This window comes from Canis aureus, chromosome 25 (genome assembly GCF_053574225.1).
Source record: "Canis aureus isolate CA01 chromosome 25, VMU_Caureus_v.1.0, whole genome shotgun sequence".
In the NCBI taxonomy this organism is placed as follows: Eukaryota; Metazoa; Chordata; class Mammalia; order Carnivora; family Canidae; genus Canis; species Canis aureus.
Window position 1 is genome coordinate 19,360,072 of NC_135635.1, and position 15,889 is coordinate 19,375,960.

At 40.8% G+C, this 15,889-nt stretch overlaps 1 long non-coding RNA gene across 4 annotated transcripts in view; it reads right to left on the reverse strand.

Moving 5' to 3' along the window:
- The window catches only part of LOC144297041 (uncharacterized), a 99,257-nt gene that overhangs the window by 10,633 nt on the left and 72,735 nt on the right, over nucleotides 1-15,889 (reverse strand). For 3 of the 4 annotated variants that reach the window (XR_013364079.1, XR_013364078.1, XR_013364081.1), the window contains one exon: nucleotides 10,154-10,287. This is a non-coding gene — a long non-coding RNA (uncharacterized LOC144297041). Of the gene's footprint in view, nucleotides 1-3,896; nucleotides 4,120-10,153; nucleotides 10,288-15,889 lie in introns of those variants that run through there. The other variant, XR_013364083.1, reaches the window with a different exon arrangement.

Below are 15,889 nucleotides of genomic sequence, written 5' to 3' on the forward strand. Positions count from 1 at the left end.
ACTTCTACTGCGAGCATTTTTTAAAGTGCTTCTGGCCACCAAGCCCCAGTTTCTCCTGTCCTCCAAAAAAGGCTTTCCTTTTCTTCCTGAGTCAGCCAGAGATGGTTCTGTTGCTTACAATTAAGAATCCTGACTGACACACTAGCTAATCTAAATACAGTAACACTACTGCCTGCACATCTCCACTGGTTACATGCAACTTTAAGCCCTGTGTTTAAGGGTTCACTGCATTTTTTAAGCAGGGAGAGTGCCCAGCTTCCCATTTTGTGAAAGGAAGACACTAGTACTCTAATACTTGCTTCCTTCTTCTAAAATAAAAATATTTCTTTTTGGGGCAGCCCGGGGGGCTCAGTGGTTTAGTGCTTGCCTTTGGCCCAGGGTCTGATCCTGGAGACCTGGGATCGAGTCCCTCATCGGGCTCCCTGCATGGAGTCTGCTTCTCCCTCTGCCTGTGTCTCTGCCTCTCTCTCTCTCTCTCTGTCTCTCAAGAATAAATACATAAAATCTTTAAAAAATATATTTCTTTTCCATTCTCTATGGCTGTCTTCTGTGCTTTGTTTATAAGTTGATTCTCGAAGTCAAAAACCAATTCACAACCTTTACATCGTGCCCATGTAAAAATTATTCAACTCTGAAAGCATAGTGAGCTATATTTACATTTCTTTGCTCTATGGCTTATATACATCATACTTAAACATCAATATCCCTATGCCACTCAAATAGAAATGATCCTGCAATAAACCTGGAATGAATTCTCTTTGTTTTTGTAATCTGTCTTTTGCCACTAACAGAACCTCAAATTTTCCCCAGCCATGGAGAGAGGGCTCTATCCTTCTGTTCCAATCTGAATTTTCTAAGGCAGCTACAAATCAATGAATATGGGATAAAATGCCACTTTTTTCCTGCTTGTAATCCAATGATTCCTAGAAACCACATCTTGCTTTTCTTGATTTACAACCTTGTTTTATTGGTGTGATATGATATACTAAGATACAGACACACATATAATACGTGTATGTATATATTTGGTCTTTGTTCATCATTCATCCTCATTTCTGACATAGATCTCCCAAAATGCATGGAGTTTCCTAAACAATAAGAGCAACGGGAGCATATTTTGTTATAATATTTGGTCTTTTGTCCTGAGTTCCTGAAATCCCTTCAGAATCATAAAAGAGAAATGTGTGTCTTGTTATTCATAACAAACCCCTTTCTACCACAATTTCTACTGGGTTTATGTTAATGAGGTGATTTCTGGACCACAGCTAAGGGTGGGGGCTGGTTGACAAGAGAATTAACTATAAATAGAGGATTGGAAGCTTTGACCTCCTGTTTTCCGGGGAAGGGAGAGGGGCTGGGGGCTGAGTCAATCACCAATGGCCAGTGTAAGGAAGACTTCACAAAAACCCAAAGGAAGATGTCTGGAGAACTTCCAGGTTGGGGAAATAGAAGGGTTCTATGTGCCATCATGTTGGGACTCAACTTCACTAGAACAGACACTCCTTTGTTTAAGACTTCACTCTACCTGTCTATTCATTTGACTCTTGATTCTTAACCTTTAATATCCTTTGTAATGAACTGGTAATCTAGTAAGCAAATGGATTTCCTGAGTTCTGTGAGCTGCCCTAGCAAATTAATGAAACTCAAGAAGGGAGTCATGGGAACCTCTGGTTTACAGTTTACAGTCTATTGGTCAGAGGTACATGGAAAACCTGGGCTTGAAAGAGGCACCTGAAATGGAGGGAGAAAGAGAACAGTATTGTGGGACTGACCTCTAACCTATGGAATCTGATGCCATCTCCTAGAAGATAGTCCCAGAATTAAGTTGGATTGCAGGACACTCAGGTGGTATCCCAGAATTGTTTGGTGGCATGGGAAACCACCCCCTAGCCCCTCCCCACCACCACCAGAATTGAGAATTGGTTGCAGAACCATTTTAATAGGCCTATGTGTCCAAGAATCTTTCGAAGAAATGGTCTGTAGAAGCTATCTTTTGGGTCTTTGCCTTGCTTTTCTGAAAACAACTTTCCTTATGCCCTTCCCTTTGATTGATAGTTTAAATATGAAATTCTGAGCTAAAATATAAGTCTCATATATAAGTCTGAAGATCTTTATTCCTATGAGATACCTGGTACCGAATGAAATTGTTTATTTCTTTTTGGTCACTGTTTCTGAAGGAATTAATGATACAGTTTGAGAGGAGGTAGAGGGGAAGATAGACAGTAAGAAAGGTTCAGAGCAGTGGTAGTGTCCAAAAATCCCAATTTGAGGCATTGTACGTGCAGAAGTTAGTATGTTATCTTTGGCAGCTAGGGTAGGAGGGGAGAATTTTCTAAAAGAAAGAAGATTGAGTGGGAATTGCAAATAAACTCCTCTACTTGACAGTTGCTTAGTTATTCTGGATTCCTCCCGTACAGTAAACTCCACAATGATGACTATTCTTTTAGAAATAATTCTTTTAGAGAAATTTCTGATTAAAAACCAATAAGGCAAGTCTTTTTCCCCTCCAAAACACACATACATATGATGTGTGATAGTACTGAGCTTTTTGCCTCTTCTGAAGAAAAGAGGTAGCAAATCAGAATATAATATGAATAGCTTGCATCTTGAAAAGGAAGGTGAAGAGAAAACTTCCTGAATTACCATTGCAGTATATTGTCATTAGAACATTTTCTTCTCCTGAAAATATGTACTCATATACCAGTTCTAACTCACACTATTGGTTATTCAAAATTTATTTTGCTTTATGAACCATGTAGAATGAAAAGCATTCATGTTGTAACATGGTACCTTGTGACATGATAACGCCTACTACCATTACAATTTCAACAAACTTGAACTGGGATTCAAATGAGTAGCGTGACTCCAAAGGAAATGGTTTCATAATGGCATTCAGTGTTCTCAATTAACACAGGAAGGATTAATGGCTTTTCCCCCCCTTTGGTGGTCTCTGTTGTGGAGGAAAAAACATTAGTTGCCATTTCATCTTCCACTCAATTGCATTTACCAACTGGCAGACAGACCAACCAAGAAAGTTCTTCCATCTAGTAGCTGGATTCGCTGTGAGTGTGGCCCAGGAATGTTACTGCAGCTGATTCTCCATAATATGAATAGTCCACAGATAGTAACTCTCACCAAAGGAAGACTCTAAGACTGAACTAGTAGGAAATACCTCAGCTATGGATATCGGATGCCCCCACCCCCCTTCTCTTCTGTTTGTCTTAACTCTCTAATTAGACGTCTCTTCACTCTTCAGAACATCCCAAATCTATGAGTAGCCACCTCCCAGAAGGGAGTGAACTGCATATCCAAATGGATTTGATGCCTCTCAGTAAACTGACAAATCAGCTGAAGAGTGAGGAAAATGAAAATGTTAGGAATATCTTACAGGAAAAAAAGGCAATGACTGCTATAGGTTGGAAGAGTTCTGATTTGTCAGAATCTTCTGTTGCGAGGAACAGCTTAACCATATACCAATGCTCCATGGCTGCTGCAGTCAAGAATCTGAACATGGCCTGGAATCCTCTGAGGATGTTATTCATAAAGGCACAATTAATCAAACTCAGACCTCTCTTCAAAATCTCACTGTACAAGCCAAACTTATTGCCAGCAGAAGGAAGGTGCCAGACCAAAAAAGGTAAGCTAAAATCTGTGTGCCCTGGCTTCAGAACCATGAGGTCTCAACCCATTTTAAAAAGTAAGAAAAGTTTTGTGTCTGTATGTGTGTGTTTACATTGATCAAATAGCTAGCTTTCTACCCATACAATCAGAGCTTTGTACTTATCCAAGGATTTTCAACCTGCATAAGTAGATATTTTTGTTTATTTTAATTTAATTTACCAAAAAGGAAAAAATCACTCCTCCTCTCTCTCCCTCACTCTTTAGAGGAATTTAGAAAGGATGAGTAGGAGCCAAAATCACTTCTGGCTAGAGTCCATGGTTACCAAGCTGAAAGAGTAGGCAGTTTTCTGGGTAAATGGTCTTGCCGCAAATGCCAGATGCCTGCTAAAAGTATCACAGGCTCTCAGAAGCTTTCTGTGCCTCCTCTGCCATCACAAACACAAATGGTGGATCTTTCAACAGAGATGCTGGCGTCTTCGTTGATTACACCCTTGGGTTCTGCGAAGAATAGTTTTCTTTATTCTTGGCATAAGGAAATCTCTCTACCAAAGGTGGAGGCACTTGATTTTGGTTGCTTAGAACTAACTCAGAGTGATGAGAGACTCTAAAACATGGTCGCACTCTTGTCATTGAAAGGAAAGATTAAACATAAGGAGATTTGGGTTCTCTGTACAAGTCCTCTGCAGGTTCACATACTGACTCTTTGCTGAACATTCCTTTTGTTTATTGATTGGTCGATTTGTTTGGGGTTTTTTTCCTAACTCACGGACAAATTTATCCAAGGTCCTTGAATGTGAATGTGAAGGAAAAATGTAAATAAGTGTGCGTGGGTTTCTTCCACGGGAGAGGAAATGAGGCAGTACAGGTGAGGGTCATGAGCTCTGCCTTTGAGTCACAGATCTGGGTTTACCTTTAACTCAGCTTCACACCTCTCATTCTTCAATTGTAAAATGCAAATGAATAAATCCTACCTCATATTGCTGTTGAACTTTTTTTTCAGGAGTAGACTTTAATTTGAGAGCAGATCTAGGTTTACAGAAACATTGAACAAAGAGTACTGAGTTCCTATATACTCCCTTTCCCTCTGCTCTCAGTTTCAACTATTACTAACATCTTGCATCGGTGTGGTGGGTTGTTGAATTTTAAATTACATACTACATAAAAACATGGCCTTTCAAATGTTAAGAGGTTCTTACAGGTATGAACTATTATTATCATAATTGCAGACTCTCTCATTCACTAAATGCATAAGACTTTTATTTCTTTGATGACATTTTATGGGCCGCCCTTATCAAAAATCTCCCCTAAATCCCTACCAGACAACCATACAATTTGTGAAATATCATCTGTGAAGATCTGTTTGTTTATATTTAGGATCTGTTTCTCTAATAACCTTTCCTTGAAATGCTAATACTCCTGAAAAGAAAGACTATTATTATCATAGATAACTGTATTGTGGATTAGCAAAAGACACAATCCTCATTCAGGCTAAAAAGATCCTGACTGTCAGTGTTTTAATAAGAATGGGTTAGGGTCTCTTCAATAAATGGTGCTGGGAAAATTGGACATCCACATGCAGAAGAATGAAACTAGACCACTCTCTTGCACCATACACAAAGGTAAACTCAAAATGGATGAAAGATCTAAATGTGAGAAAAGATTCCATCAAAATCCTAGAGAAGAACACAGGCAACACCCTTTTTGAACTTGGTCACAGTAACTTCTTGCAAGATACATCCACGAAGGCAAAAGAAACAAAAGCAAAGTGAACTATTGGGACTTCATCAAGATAAGAAGCTTTTGCACAGCAAAGGATACAGTCAACAAAACTCAAAGACAACCTACAGAATGGGAGGAGATATTTGCAAATGACCTATCAGATAAAGGGCTAGTTTCCAAGATCTATAAAGAACTTCTTAAACTCAACACCAAAGAAACAAACAATCCAATCATGAAATGGGCAAAAGACATGAACAGAAATCTCACAGAGGAAAACATAGACAAGGCCAACATGCACATGAGAAAATGCTCTGCCTCACTTGCCATCAGGGAAATACAAATCAAAACCACAATGAGATACCACCTCACACCAGTGACAATGGGGAAAATTAACAAGGCAGGAAACCACAAATGTTAGAGAGGATGCGGAGAAAAGGGAACCCTCTTGCACTGTTGGTGGGAATGTGAACTGTTGCAGCCACTCTGGAAAACTGTGTGGAGGTTCCTCAAAGAGTTAAAAATAGACCTGCCCTAAGACCCAGCAATTGCACTGTTGGGGATTTACCCCAAAGATACAGATGCAATGAAACGCCGGGACACCTGCACCCCGATGTTTCTAGCAGCAATGTCCACAATAGCCAAACTGTGGAAGGAGCCTCGGTGTCCATCAAAAGATGAATGGATAAAGAAAATGTGGTTTATGTATACAATGGAATATTACTCAGCCATTAGAAACGACAAATACCCACCATTTGCTTCAACGTGGATGGAACTGGAGGGTATTATGCTGAGTGAAGTAAGTCAATCGGAGAAGGACAAACATTATATGTTCTCATTCATTTGGGGAATATAAATAATAGTGAAAGAGAATAGAAGGGAAGGGAGAATAAATGGGTAGGAAATATCAGAAAGAGAGACAGAACGTAAAGACTGCTAACTCTGGGAAACGAACTAGGGGTGGTGGAAGGGGAGGAGGGCAGGGGGTAGGGGTGAATGGGTGACGGGAACTGAGGGGGCACTTGACGGGACAAGCACTGGGTGTTATTCTGTATGTTGGCAAATTGAACACCAATAAAAAATAAATTTATTATTAAAAAAAAGAATGGGGGTGCCCAATTTGTTAAGCATCTGCCTTTAGCTGCTATCATGACACCAGGGTCCTGGGATTGAGCCTCACATTGGGGCTCCCTGCTAAACAAGGAGCCTGCTTCTCCCTCTCCCTCTGCCCCTCCACCCCACTTGTGCTGTCTCTCTCATTCTCTCTTTCTCAAATAAATAAAAAAAAATCTTTTAAAAAAGAATGATAAGGAGAAGGATTAAGGTTCTTAAGTATGGTGTATCCTAACAGGAGGCCTGAAATGGTCTTATATGGTTCCATGACCTCAGAAAAGGAAATTATGGGCAAGGCATGGGAAAGGGGAAGGAAGGCAAGTCAATTCTGAAAGAAGGAAGTCTTGACTCAGAGCCTTTCTCAAGACAGACAGAATCAACCTCTAAACAGGGCAGCAAGGCATCTGCGAATCTGGCCCCAAGGGAGTTCACAGTGGGATGTTGTTCACTGCCTTGACATTGGATGAACATCAGCAAGAGCAGCTGGAAGAGCTTCAAAATAGTGTCAAGATCATGGTTATAGGAAAAGTGAAGGTTGAAATGAAGTTTGGAGTTCGGGAGGACAGAGAAGGGAGCTTAGCATTAATGATAACACTGAATCCATTTTGGAGCTGAATCCCTGAAACAATTGTAGCTGTCTATAACTGAGGAAAAAAGAGAAGTATGCATATTGCTTAGTCTTCAAGAACAGGTATGAGGCTCTCAAGGGGTTCTCAGCCATGTTTGACCATTAAAACCCCCTGCAAAGGTCTTTGAAATACTGATAGCTGGACTCTACTCCTAGCAGATTCTGATGGTGGGGAAGGGCAGGTAAGTATCTTTGTTTAAGCCACTTCACTGTATCGTAACTAATCATCCTCCCGTTACTAGAACTTGGTATATTGCTCAGGTGACCCAGAAACTTCTAGGCACTGTCAATTAGAATCTAGATGGGACCTAATAATTCCCTTCCTAGGAATCTATCACAAAAAAATAATCAGAAATGAGGCCAAATTTTGCATTCAAACATGTTCATCAAACCTTTATGGGTATGCTAGTAAAAACTAAAAATAATCTCAAGTCAAATAAAAGAGGATGGCATATTTCTATTATGAAATATTACAAAATATTTAAAATGTTTTCTGATAACTGTATGATAAAGAAAAAGCACACACATGATGTAATGCTAAGCATAAAAAAAGAGAAAAAACCCATGAAGATACATCTGTACATATGATATGAATCTCTATCTAAAATCCTGATCACTAATACTTATACTCTAGATACGATACTCCAAGAAGTCAAGAAATAGAAAAATGTCAACCATGGTGTGTTGCATTAGTCAGGGCTCTCCAGAGAAACAGAACCAATAGATTATCATAGAAAGAGATTCATTATAAAAAAATTGGTTTATGAGATTACTGAGGCTAAGATGTCCAAATCTGTAGAGCCGATGTCCAAATTTGAGTCTGCAGGACAGAAGCTGCTATAGAACCAGGAGGGGTTATAATATCCCAGTTCACTGCAGAAGAATTTCCTTTTATCTGCAGGAGGTTAGATCTTTTGTTCCACTCAGATCTTCAACTGATTAGATGAAGCCCATCCATATTCTGAGGGCAATCTCTTTACTCAGTCTATCGATTTAAATGTTAGTCTCATCCAGAAACACCCATAGAAACACTCAGATCAATGTTTGCCTGAATACCTGTGTATCTCATGGCCCAATCAAGTTGACATATAAAATTAACAGTCACATGTACTGTCACTGGGTCTGCAACTTTAACTACAGTAGGAATCATATTTTTTAGTATTTTAATGATTTATAAAGTATATCACTCCTAATATTTGAGAAAACTAAATTGTGTCTTCACTGATGTATTTATTACCTGACGCAGTGACATTTTCCCATTGACATTTGGTTACCTTTGTTAGGCAGAGAAAAGTAGTTAAACTAGTGAAATCTCAGAGGTCATATAGTGTGCCTGAAACATCAAAGCTGAAACAATTGCAAAATGACTTACTTAAGCATTAAATATCTCAAAATATTTATGTGGCACAATTTGATTATAAAATGTGTCTTATTATTGCTTGTATTTCATATCGTGCAAAAATCATGTGCAACTCTTTTACCTTCCAAAGAATATTATAACTTGATATTGAGCAGAAACTTCTGCCTCAGCTCAGATTTATAGATAAATTTTTATTCCTCTCAAGGTGAATGAAAATGTTCTTCCTTAAAAACTTATCTTTATAGAACTAACTTCGAGGTGTGTGTCGCTGATTGTGATGGTAGGTGGGTCAGAAGGACTCTGGAGAGAAGGGAAGAAAAATATTAACTTTCCCAATGAGCCTTTCTTCAAAGGCTAAATTTTGAGAAGAAAGGTTATTTTCTCCCTCTTAAAAAATAAACAAACACAGAAGCTGATCAAAATAGCCCACTAGAGTAACAAGAAAAACAAAAAAGCAGCAATTGGCACTTCTATTCCATTTTCCTCTGCAGTAGTATTCACTCCGTTGCCCACACTGAGGACCTAAGACAGAACCTTCACCATAACTTTATGGTAGAAAAAAGAAAAAAACCCATACTTTGTGCTAAGCTCAAGAAGCCCGCAGCCCAGGCTTCCTCATACTATCTGTGCAGTATCACCCAATTGGTATACAGCTCACAAGGAGACAAGATCTGTCTCTTGGGATTGCCCATTTGCCTGGAGCATCTTTTAACAGCCCCAATCAAAATCTATTCTTGTGTAATGCAATTAAATTTAAGAGGGAGTAAGAGGAACTATCTCATTAGATTAGGAATTTAGTGATGTTCAAACAATAGCTAATACGTAGGCATGAACCTCTGATCAGTCTTGATCCTGTGAAAAAGTTGGAGATAAACTCCCTTTTTTAAGACCCTGGTTTCTTCTTCAGCTGGTGATGCTAAGCAAGAACCTCCTCTAAATATGGATTCTAGAAGGCTCACTCCAAGACAAACCTCACTCCTAAGCATCTAGGTAGTGCCCACCCAGCCCAGTATGAATCCCCAGATCAGGTCCTATCAAACTACCTTATCTTGAAATGGCTTTGTTTTCATCCATCAAACCCAGATCCAAACCTAGAAAACAGAAGCTAGGGTATGAATGTGCTGGTCCACCTGGGTAGCCACCCTGGGACACAAGGTGTGTCCCCTCAAATAGGGTAGGAGGTGAAAAACCTTCAGATCTAAACCTAGGTCCACAGGAAAATCACTCAAGCTTACTTGCAACTCCTGTTCAGACTCACAGATCGTCTAGTTACATTCAATAGTGATAATATATGTGTTTCTGGCATTAGGGTTTACAAAACGCTCTCCCCTGCACTCACTCTGTTGATGGCCTGGATGATCAGAGCACAGTGTGAACAATGTAAGCAGGAGCTGGAAGGGCTGCTTCATGCTCACTTGTCCCATCTTTTTAGTTTTAATTCAAATGCCACGGTGATACAGTATTTTCATACCAAATCTCTTTTTTCACTCTAAAAACAAACCCCATTTTCTCTTTAAACCATTAGTTTTTGATTTCGCACCTCTTCCACCACCTGTTATCCTCATATATTCCTCCTGGCAGTATTTCTTTCTCTTTGTCCATGCCCATTTTTCCCAGTAGCCATCAAAAGCCTTCCACGGGGCTGGTGACTTGAGGCAGGAGGGGAGGCTATTACCAAATAATAGAAGACAGTTTTCCCTTCATGGGCTGCTCACCAGCAAAGTAGGAAGAAGTGGTAGCATCAAGTGCTGGCATTCACACACTTCTGAAGCAGTTTTTATATATTCATGCCATGATTATCCACAACCACGCCACATGGTAGTCTTCTCTCCTGTGTCAGATCAGGAAACTGCAGAATAAAGAGATGGTTAACTGGTTGGCCAAACATGCAGCTACGAAAGCAACGGCCACAACTTAAAAGGGAGTCTAACGTCCTAACCACTTTCTTCTACTGTGTCCACCATATAAATGAGACAACAATTGGAGCTATATCATAACATCCCGTAGTATATTTAATAGTATGATCAACACAGTCATGGAAATGGCTAAGTAATTACTGTGTTGTGGCATGAACATCAGGAATAAAATGAAGTTGAGAAGTGGCTGGGGTTCCCAGAGAAGGTTTGTCTTCTTTCCCTTCTTTCTAAAGGTCGTGGTTAAGGCCACAGTGGTTAGAAGCCCCGCTTTCTTATCTGCCATCCTCGCCCTGTCCTCCCTTTGCATGGAACACCCACTGCTCTGTTGCCACAGCTCAGAGCAGCGGCTCCCTAATTGCTGCATCCAGATTTTGCTTTTTAGCCTCAGCCATCCTGATGAGGTGAGTCACGACTTCTGTAACGAGGATCAGGCCTCTTTCAAGTTGCTCTGCTTGTTCTCTTCTCCAACATTCCCTGTGGGTTTTTGCATCAATTCTGTGTTTTAAATATTGTATTAAATATTAAAATGTTATTTCTGTTGATCATTGACTTTTTTTGGCATCCCTCTAAATTATGCACCCAAGAGGAGTGCTTCATTCTTTCACCTTGATTGTAGCCCTGGTCAACATCAACTGCTCAGCTCGAGCTGATTGAACACGCCATGGCCATCTGACTAAGGGCAGCCCGTATATGAGATTGGTACTTGTTGACTCTCTTTCACCATTAAGGTGAAAGGAAACCGCCATGGAAAATACATTCTAGAAAGTCCTTCAGCCATCATACACACTTTCACACATAGGATGACATCATCCCTTCTCCTCACTTCTTTCTCATTCTTACTGTGTGACCAAGGCGTCTCCTGTGGAAGGGAGAGGCAAGGGAGAGGGTGGGAGAGAGAGTTCCCAGGCTGGAAGGGAGCAGGACCTGGGAATCTGATACAAAAGTGGGCTTGGTTAAGATAATGAGGGAACCTAGACCCTGTGATGTGGGAGTTCATGCAACTTATTTTTCCTGTCCAATTTTCTTCTGTTTTGACTTAATTTTATACTAAGTACCCTTCATTGCAAAGCACAATGGACCATGCTCCAAGGCCTCGATCCTTTGATGAATCCTGCCTAACTACCATGATGCTCATTGACCTCCTTTTGTACTCATTGTGGTACCAATAGTCTGTCTCTCCTACATCGTGGCCCTTCATATTTTAGTCAGCTTGGGGAGCTCCTGAAATACCTTTCCCAGCCCCTTAGGATAGATTTCTGGGGTCAGTCTCAGGAGTCAGAAATGTGAAACTATTCAGTGACCTTCTCCACCAAAGAGCATAACCACATTAGCCACCCACCAATTACCAAGGAAAAATGTGTATTTTAATAAGTTACAAGTTTTAATGAGTTACAAATATTAATAAATGACCACTTACATTCTCAACTTAAGAGCATTCACCATGGGCAATTTGTATGACCCCACTGACATTATTAAAAGAATATCTTTTTTCCTCACCCTTCTTCCTCTGGTGCCAGGAAGTGTAGCTATATTCACTCCCTTCCTCACAATCATAAACTCAGCTTATCTCCTGGGAACCAGACCTTCTCCTAGGGTGGACCTAAATCTCCCCTGGCCATAAACACATAAAGAAGTTTTAATGCTGTTGAAAGGAAATATTCACTCCTAGGAAGCTGGTAGAAATTTCATGTAGGCCAGCTTTTGGAACCTTTCCCCCAATAGCTATGGAATCCAGAAGCCTATCTTTACTATTGCCACACACATTTCAGTTGTATGCTTGACCTCCTAAAATAAATTCTAAGTTCCTTCTTGAAAGGGCCGTGTTTTAAATGACTTCTGCTCCCTAGAGTGCCCCACGCAAATGACTATATAAAGAACTCTGCAAAGAGTAATAAATCAGACAACTTCAAGCATTGTTGCCTCAGTTAACATTTGCCACACCCTTATCCGGGCTAGGTAAAGGGTGACGTGTTACTTAGGTGAAGTTCCTGCTAGTCCTTAGGGCCTTGGAAGACAGAAGGAAAGAATAGGCCTGGAGGGCTGATCCCTGCAGGGTCAGGACTACTCAGCAGCAGCAGTGCAGGGAGGAGGGGGGACATCTGAGCTATGCCCCACAGGACTGGGTAAGTAGAATATCCATTCAAGAGATCTTGTCAGGGATCCCTGGGTGGCGCAGCGGTTTAGCGCCTGCCTTTGGCCCAGGGCGCGATCCTGGAGACCCGGGATCGAATCCCACGTGGGGCTTCCGGTGCATGGAGCCTGCTTCTCCCTCTGCCTATGTCTCTGCCTCTCTCTCTCTCTCTCTGTGTGACTATCATAAATAAATAAATTAAAAAATTAAAAAAAAAAAAAAGAAATCTTGTCAGATACACATTCTGAACAATCACCTTCATTAGAAGGGCAAACAGGTGCTGTCCAGGAAAAACAACAACAACAAAAAAAAAAAACAACGGAAACAACGGAGGTCTCAGCATCTGTAGGAGAGTCCTGCACTCTATGCATAAAACAGATGATCCCGACCTGCAAGAAGGAGCACTTGCTTTGCACATGGCAAGCTGGATGGATGGAGTGGAGAAAGGAAAATGGGGCAGAGGACGCTCTGATAAGCAGAAACCTGATTTGGGATTATTTCACAAATTCGGCCCATTTGCAACAGAATCCTCCTTATAAGGAGGCTTTCCTAGACTTGTCTCAGGGAGCTTAATTAAATTCCTCAAAGTCGCACAGTTAGAAAATTGTAGAACTGGGTTTTGGAATCTAGTGAGTAGGATGGACTTTGGAGTCTGCCCTCTTAATCAGTATGCCTATTGCCTCTAGAGAAGAAATATGTCATCATTGCCTTCACCAAAAAATGACATCGAATCATTTTTACATTTTTCTCATACTCCAGTGCTCCGTCAGTCTTTGTGTTATTTTTTCACTATTTTAATTTCCCCAACCTTACAAAGACTTTTATTCTAGTAGATCATAGTGCTAGGGAATTATTTTCTCTTCTAAAACCTGAAAGATCAAACACATTTCAAGTGACTAAGGGGTAAATCATTGCAACAATGGTGCAGTTCTAGAAGCCCAAATAATTTAGAAAACTTGTTTACCTGTAAATACCAATGTCTCCTGTGACATTTGATATTTCCTATACGCAGTGTTGATGACAACACACTTTCACCGGACTGTGTGGTTCAATAGCATTCATTGCATCAGTAAGTTGACATAAAAATTTAGTTTCTTATGGTCCCACCCTTAGTACAGAAAATTAAGCTCAAACTGACAACCCTTAAAATGCTTCATATTTATTTATTTATTTATTTATTTATTTATTTATTTATTTAATGTTTAAATAGTGGTTAGTTTCACTAGAAGGTAAAAATGAAAGTGATGCATTTCCATTAAATTGTCTGAAGGTATGTTTCCAATACAGTATGGCATCTAATTTCTCTTCCTTAGAAATCTGACTGAATGGAAATATGTGTGTGTTTGTTTATTTGAGAAAGAAATATTGGTATGAACTTGAAAAGCCTGAAAACTCAAACTTCCGCACACACAAATCAACCTCACACACGGTGGCGTTAAGATTGTGACACAAAGTCATGATGCTCTAGACAGAAGGTCTGTGTCCCGACATGTGTATGTTGAAACCTAAATGCCCAATGTGATGGCAGTAGGAGCTGGGGCCTTTGAGAGATGGTTAGGTCATAGAGTGGAGTCCTCACCAACGGGATTAGTGCCCTCATAAAAGATATACTAGAGAACCTGGTTGCCCCTCTGCCACGTGAGGACACAGGGACATGAGCACCGTCTGTGAACCGGAAAGAGGTCTCTACCAGACACGGAACTTGTCTGCATCTTGATCTTGGACTTCCCAGCTTTCAGAACTGTAAGTTCTAGGCCAGCCAGTCTATAGTATTCGTTACAGAGCCCTACCAGACTGACACAGGACTTCTTCAGAGAGGTGTTTTTCAGCCCACCAATCACTGTGAAAAATGCTCCCAGCCATGGCCAAAGTCAGAGGACGGAGAGGGCCAAACTTCATAACCTGATGGCACAGCAGCACCATCCAATAGAAATTTCTGTGATGGTGAACATATCCTATATCCTGTGCTGGTCAGTATAGTTGCCGCGAGCCACAAGTAGTTATTGAGCATTTGAAATGTGGCTGGGGCCACTGAGGAAGTCATTCAAAATTTTTAATTTTATTAAAGATGTGTTTATTTATTTTATGGAGAGAGAAAGACATGGTGGAGGGAGAGAAGCAGACACCCACCCTGAGGACAGGGCCTCACCTGAGGCTCCATCCCAAGAGCCCAAGATCATGACCTGAGCCGAAATCAAGAGTTGGTGTCTTCACCAACTGAGCCACCCAGGTGCCCCGAATTTTTATTTTATTTAAATCGAAATAGCCACGTGTGGCTGGTGGCTACCATACTGGGTAGCACAGCTGAGAATGTACCAAAGATGTTCCTGTATCCTTCCCTGCCCATACTTAAGCGAAGGGCAAAAATAAGTTCTTTGAAGGGAATGGTTTGAGTGAAGAATGGGACAAGGGGTGGGGAGTGGTGGGGGGGGCGGGGACCACATTCAGAATCTCAGCTGTATCCCTTATACACTTCTCAGTTTCAGTTTGCAGACCAATAAAACCCAGTACAAACTTCACCACGGTTTTACTGTGAGAGGCAGCCCGTGACGTGAACAGAGCATTTGACAGGGTGGCAGCTGATCTGGAACTTGGTCTGGGTGTCCTGTTACCTGAACAGTCCCTTGTCCCTCTGAACTTGAGTTTTCTGAGCTGCAGAATGAGACGGTTGAACTCAACAGAGGCTAAGGCATCACCTGGCCATAATGTTTCTACCTTCCTGTCCAACTGACAAGATATTATGAAAACATTTTTAAAAATAAGTATCATTATTTGACAGAGATAGAAATAAAGATCCCAGATATCTACTGATTTAAAAGAAAGCTTTAAGAAAGTGCCAGGAAGGCTTTGAATTTGCTGCAGGAAAGCTTTTGCGATAGATGAAAAATATAATATTGGCCCAAAGGCATGCTTTCCTAGGAGCATAGAAGCCGGCAATGGAGGTTATTTGTAGGCTCACAGCTGGCCCGCTGACTCCCACAAGCCCCATTTCTTCATGCACAAAACAACCATAACAGATCTGCGAAATTGTCTCGGCCCTGGGCTCTGCACAGCAGAGGCAATGTTTATGCAACGCGGTTAGCTATCGTGTTGGGAAAGGCCTCTAAATCAAATTTGCACATACAAGCAAGGGTTTGCAAGGACTAATCAGATAATTATACCCCAGGCAACCAATTTGCATGGCAAGTGGGGCAGAGTTTTATTTTATTTGCTTTACATTTCAGCCCTGGTAAAATGAGGTAGCATGTAAAATCTCAACTTGTGTGGTGTTTTGTTTGTAATTACTCATGTTTGCTGAAACAGGTTATGAGTTTATAAGGACCACGTTGTGCCCTGTGACTTGAAATGCAAAATGACCTCCCACTGTAGCCACCAGCACCGTCCTCCGCCATCCAGAGCTGTTT